Below are 7,164 nucleotides of genomic sequence, written 5' to 3' on the forward strand. Positions count from 1 at the left end.
TCGACCAGGATGGAGTGCTGTGGCACCCTCACGACCACCCAGCATTGAGCCACAGAGCTCAGGTGATCCCTCCGTCTCAGCTTTTGGAACTACACGCGTGTGCTACCATGCCTGACTAATTTTTCTGATATTTTGTAGAGATGTGGTCTTACCAAGCTGCCTAACCTTGGCCTCTCAAACTGCTGGGATTACGGGCTTGAGTCACTGCGCCCAGTCAATAAACCCTCTCTTAAACCTTCCTCATTATTCCTTGGAGGCTGCCATCTGCATCCTCCTAAAACCAGTATGTACACATTGTGACATATGCATTTTTTTAAGTACTTATTTGATGCCAAATTTTCTCATGTGTGTTTCACTTCTCTCTTTCCAACAATTCAAATAGCATTTGTGTGTGTGTGTGTGTGTTTAATAAAATAATTGAATTTATTTATTTAAAAAGAAATCTAGAGTTGACAAAAAGACAAAACAATTTCTCTTAGGAGAGATAGGGGAAAAATAGTCAAACACTATTTTTAAGAAGAATGCCACAATTGTCAAATAAAGTCGTTAAATATTCTTATTATGATGTAGTGACTTTTACATGACTTAAAGAGTTTCTTATTCCAGGAAAAGAAGGAATGAGGGTAGAATTTTATATTTGTGTATATGGAAAAGTATGAACATGTGAGTGGGTGCAGAAAGATCTTTATTAATAATTTAATGAACTGTTAGAACTTTTACTTTCATCAAATTATCTTATTTTTAAAAGAGAGAAGTTTGATATATTGCAAAAGCATTAATGATAAATTAAGTAATTTGATTATTTAAGTTATTTGAGATTCATGATGAAGTATATAGTTAGTTGAACTTTAATTTATGAGAAATGATAGAATAAAATTATGTTTTTAGTTTTCATGTAGCATTAACCTTCCAAATTTCTGTTATGTGAGGCTGCATCAATGTCCTCTCAGACTTCATGTCTGTGAAAGTTAATTTTTACAGGTTAGAGATTCTCAGCCTTGAAGAAAAACATATATAAACCAGAAGATTTGTATTTTAAAATATGTGCATATGGATAATTGTAGCCAATCCTTTGAGGTTTATATAATATATTTTGTTTAATTTTATCATCTTTGGTGTTTAATTAATTCTAATAACATCTCATATCATATGCAGTCACACAAATGAATTTTTCCTTAAAAGTAAACTATTTCACATCAACACATACGGAAATACAATTTAGGCTTTTTTTTAATTGATGTGTTTCCAATTTTCCACATACGTGTTCTGAAGAAGTAGATTTTGTGTCAATGGGAAATGTATTTTTAGGAATGTTAGAAGTATAAAAGAGGAATTTCAAGTGACTTGTTTATATTACCTGTAGGACATCATTGCTGGTAATTGAATGATTGCCATTCCATTTAATTTTTAAAATCCTACTTCTGTATATTTTCAGCTTTAAGAGATATTCAAAATTCTGTAATGAATAGGAATATATTTTTATTGGATTGATTAAACTAAATACTCATAAAGTGATATGGCTAGAGTTTTAAGAAGCAAAAAGAGACAGATCATGTCTCTTAAGAGCATACATTTTGGGCATGTTGATATCAGACAACAGTTTGAGTACAGTAACTTCACATGCTTTGCTTTGATAAATCCTTTGGAATGGGACAGACCAGAGAGCTCTTCTAGCTTAAAAGGCACAGGGATCAATGGCTGGATTTCAGAATAATTTCTGTGAGAAATCACCTCCAGTAATTTTTGCTTTTAATTCACAGTCCTAATGCTACACTACTGAGTTTCTAGAATCCATTGTTTTCTACATCCATCTAGGCATCAAAATAATCTAAAGTGCTGCTTCTCAAAATGCTGTGTGCACGGAAAGCACCTGTGGATCTTGTTAAGATGCAGATTCTGACTCAGTAGGTCCAGAATGTGGGTAAAGATTTTCAATTTCTGAAAAATTCCCAAGTTTGTCTGATGCTTTCAGCATACACCACGTTTGGTAGCAAAGACATACGCATCTATTTTAAAAGACTCCTGGACCACCTCATTAAAATTCTGATTCAGAACATCTATGGGCAGGCTAGGGAATCTTTCTTTTTAAACAAGCACACAGATCTTTCCATTTCCACCAGACTGACTTCTATTTGAAAATTAAGATCTCAGATTCTCTAAATAAAAATTAAAGGTCTAGGTATTTTCTGTTATTTGAATTTCCAATAATTTACTTTCAATGTCTAGTCATAGAAATGTCTCAAACAGACCAGAAAACTTAAAGGTGTCCCAAAAAGCACAACTTACATACTTTTCGACACACAAGTGATAATAATTTCCAGGAATCAGGCTGCATAAATTTTAATATTGGAAATCTCACACAGAGTTGTATGCAATTTTAATACTCATACTTTTAGATATAGCTAACATCAAGGTTACTTTACAGAATATATAAATAAAATAAATGCTGACTAGTTTCCAAGGCTGGAAAAAACTATTCTTTAAATCTTTCCAGACAGATATAAAATATTGACTCCTCAACTGCTGACAAAATAGTAATATGCATACTGGAAAATAGCATACCATATAACTGATATTATTTCCCATTCAGGTGTTATTTTACATGCCTTTTGTCCTAATGATAGATAAAAATAGAAGTTTATAGGGGGAAAATACAGAAGATACATTTTAAAGCACTTTTCTAAAAGAGTAAACGGCATCTGGGCTCAATAGGTAATGTCTGTAATCCCAGCATTTCAAGAGGCTGAGGCAGGAGAACAGTTTGAGCCTAGGAGTTTGAGATCAGCCTGGGCAATGTAATCAGAAATTACCTATACAAAAAATAAAATTAAAAAATTAATTGGATGTGGTGGCATGCCCCGCTAGTCTAAACCAGCCATGATGCTGAGGTGAGAGGTTTCCAATTGCTTGTGAGTAGGGGCTGGGATTAAGCCATTGCAATCTACCCCGAGTAACAGAATGAGACCCTGCCTCAAATAAATAAATAAATAGCCACAACTGAATGTTGCTAAATTGTGATTGATAGAAGTATGTGCTTTAATGCATAGCTATGGCATCATTAATTCATACCATTCATATCATTAGTGTTAAGAAATGATACACTTTCAGCATAGAATATCTAGTATTGATTTTGTATCAAGCGTTTTTTAGGCATTGCTAATTCAGAGATAAATAAAGCAAACAAAAACTCTACAAATGTGGACCTTATATTCTGGCAGAGTACAACAATAAACCAAAAATAATTAATATTGTGTTTAATTTTATGTAATGAAAGTGTTATAAAAATAAAATCAGTAGGAGCAAACTGAAAAAAAAATGCAATAACTGTGGTTTTTTTTGAGGGGGGATTCTTTTCCTCTTTTTTTGTTTGTTTTAGGTGATAATAATTGAATAGGTGGAAGATTAATGTGAGGGAGAAGAACATGTAAGTTTCCAGAGGAGGGTCATCCAGGCAGGTGGAGCAGCAGGAATATTCCTGGTGGACTTGAAATCAGAAAAGAAAAGCAAGAATGTGTAAGGGCCCTGGGGTTCCTGGTTGAGTGGATTATATAAGGTCTTCAAGCTATAAGAAATATTTTGTTTGTATTCTAAGTGAAGCCACTGGAAAATTTTGCAAAGAATTTTTAAAGGACCACTGCCTTCCTTTGTGGAAGATAAAATGAAGGGTAAGAACAGTAAGAACAAGAAAACAAGTCAGAAGGCTAATGTAAAAGGTAAATAAAGCAGGAGAAAGGTGATGGGTCTTGCAACATTATGGCACCAGGAGGGGGTTTCTTGAGAAACATTTAGCACTAAGACATTTTGGAAAAAATAACTGATTTGATTTTTGCTGTGAGAGATGAGAGCTATCCATAATTTTTCATAAATTTCTTACTTCAAAAAACTATTTTAACACTATCTTTTGCATAGTCTTGTCATTTTGATAGCTAAAAACATAGCACATGATAAAAGTTGTAAAGCCTGTAATTTTAAAGCATCTTCAAAAATAAGGTAGATATTATTTCATTTTCAGAAAATTATAATAGACTTTCTGATTATGTTTTTGTTTGATGATGTTTCTAATATCATCACCATCTACTTTGTTCTATAAACTTATGTAAGTAGGAAAACATTTTCTCCCAAAACTTCAAGAATATATGGAAAATAATTTTAACTATCTTTTTTTTAAACTTGTTTTAATGACAGTAAAATGAGTCAAGTCAAATTTAGTGAGTCAAGCATCCTAAGAGTGATGAGTATTTTCAGATACTTTTTTTTTTTTTTACAAATATGGTTAACAAATTTCAGTGAACACAAATATGTTCCCACACATTTTTTACAAATGTAACTTAGATAACAAACTTTTAATATGTCAGTCTAACAAAAAATTAAATATCACAAAAAAGATCTCATCCTTTTGTTAAACAGTCATAGAACAAAATTCATTGCCTGTTTTGATGGCCTTGGCAACACCACAAACAAGGGGTTTCGTAGTCCACTCCTCAGGCACAAGTCTTAGAGTACACAAATTGATCTTTGTCATCATTCAGAAATAGTCCATCCTACAAAATGTTTAATCCAGTCCTGCATATTAGGCAAAGGAGTACATAATTCACCACAAAATATTTAATTATAATATCCATATGAATGACATTTCACATCCAGATATCCATTCTCATCCCTTCTCCTCTGTCAAGATATGTATAATCTGAGTTTATCCAGGACGGCACTGGCGATCTAAAACACAACTGACCACCTTCATTTAGAAATATTTTATTATTTGTTTCCTATGTTTGTTAAGTATCCTACCATATTCTCAATGACAAGAGTAAGAAATTTTAAAATATATATTTAACTTGCAATCCGCCTTTCATATTTTTCTCTCTTCTGTATTCCCACTGAAATGGACTAGATTCCCCGCCCCTCCCCTCATGTGTTCTTCTAGTTCAGGACCTCATCATCCCTAATCCAGACAATTACAAACATTTTCTAACTCTTCACCCTATTTCCACCTCTTTTCTCTCTACATTATCTCACACATTGCTATCATGATTATTTTCCCAAACACAGCTGGATCTCATCAAGTCACTCCCACAGAAAAAAGCCAATAAAGACTTCCTCCTGCCATTAGGATATATTACAACTCCTGAGATCCAAAGTACTCACTGATAGGCACCCTTCACTGGCTTGCAGCAGCCTCAACCCTTTTTGATGATTTTTAAAGATTTAATTTAATTTCTAATGTTTATTGATGTACTTGTGATATTCAGTTAGATTGCTGTTCTCTACCCTTACAGCACTGTCTGTCACGGGCCATCTCAGTTAGCAACTCTGTCACCTTGAATTAGACACACACATGAATACACACACACACACACACACACACACACACACACACACACACACACACACAATCTGCCTTTCCCGAAAGGAGTGCATGGAGCAGCTTCTGTAGTAGTCTAAATTAGACTGTCTGCCACATCTATCTGCCTATTGTAACAGAACCCAACACTTTTAATGCAGGCTAATTAAGAAAGATAAGTGATCTAGTAATTTAGGTGTGAAATGAACAACTGCAACATTGAGTTACACAAAGTCTTAGTGTCCCGACTCTGCAAACTCTGCTCACGTTCTTTCCGGTCAAGCATCCATGCGCTGCAGATGGCTATGTCCTTGTTCTTACTGAAAATGCGGTGATACAAGTTCCCTCTGGAACAACGCCAAGATCGCTAGCTGCCTCCAAAGACGGCTTCTGGGGGAGCTGGGAAGGTGAAGTCAGAGAGAGTGAGCTCAGAGAAACATCCTAATGAAATGAGTGTGATGAACAGAGGAACAGAGTAGTGTCCTTGAGCTGAGACAAAAACTCATCACGCCTTTCCTTGCGCTCTTTCCATCTTTCTAGTTATCCTGCACCAGAGCCCGATTACCCATGAAGTTAGTATTTCCCTTTGATTTAACTATTCTAATGTCTTTGTCAGGGGAATATAAATCGTGTGATCATTGCTTCAAATTTTTTATCATACTTAGAGAGAAATTTTATTAATCAAGATATTATTGACCAGTCGTGGTGGCTCATGTCTTCAATACAAGCGCTATGGAAGGCCAAAGTGAAAGGACTGCTTCAGCCCAGGAAATGGGACCACCCTAAGCAACAAAGCGAGACCTTTCCTCTACAACAAATCAACAAAGTTAGCCAAGTGTGATGGCAGGTGCCTGTTGTCCCAGCTACCTAGGAGGCTGAGGTGGTAGGATTGCCACAGTCCAGGAAGTTGAGGCTTCAGTAAGCTGTGATCGCACCATTGCATTCCAGCCTAGGTGACAGAGTAAGACCCCAACTAAAAAAAAACCAAAAAACATTATTTTACATAGATGTAGGTGATTTATATAACCAAACATATGCAAATTTTGAACATGGACTGTTTTTAGATCTGTACCCTTGGGAGAGAATACTATCATAGGGTGCAGGACCAAATTAAAAATTAATTTCACTAACATTTTGCTTTTATTTTCCCATGACTTACATAAACAAACAAAACTAGGAAAGTATACAGAGACATTCATTTCTGTGTTATTGGCATAGTATAGGTTAAATACAATAAATAGAAGGCTTTTATGTTTTTTGTTTTGTTTGAGTGAGGATCTCATGCTGTCTCCCAGGCCGGAGTGCAGTGGCACAATCATTACTCACTGCAGCCTTGAACTCTGGGATTTAGGTGTAGGCATGGTGGCCCTGTAGCTAATTTTTATTTAACTTTTTTATTTTTTGTAGAGGCGAGGTCTTGCTATATTGCCTAGGCTTGCTTGACCTCCTGGGATCAAGTAATCCTCATACCTCGGGATCCTGGTGAGCTGGGATTTCAGGCATGAGCCACCAGTCTGGCCAGATTAAAATATATGAAACGTTAGATTATGTTTCAGTGAGTTTTGAAATAAATAAATACTCTTACTCTCAAAATTCCATGCCTTATGAAATGGAAGTTTCGGAGAAAAATACATCAATACAGCTTATATTATCATTTATTGAAAAAAATAAGTGGTTACCAATCTCTGATAGTATAAATAAGGAGATACAGAATTTTTTGTGGGTTAAAAATTGTGGGGTCTACAACATATATTTAGTTGATTTCTTTTGACTCTTTCCTTCACTGAGACAGGAAAATACACATACCACCAGGAGAAACATGT

Source organism: Carlito syrichta, unplaced genomic scaffold, assembly GCF_000164805.1.
Source record: "Carlito syrichta isolate Samal-C Ts95f unplaced genomic scaffold, Tarsius_syrichta-2.0.1 Scaffold303645, whole genome shotgun sequence".
Taxonomy (NCBI): Eukaryota; Metazoa; Chordata; class Mammalia; order Primates; family Tarsiidae; genus Carlito; species Carlito syrichta.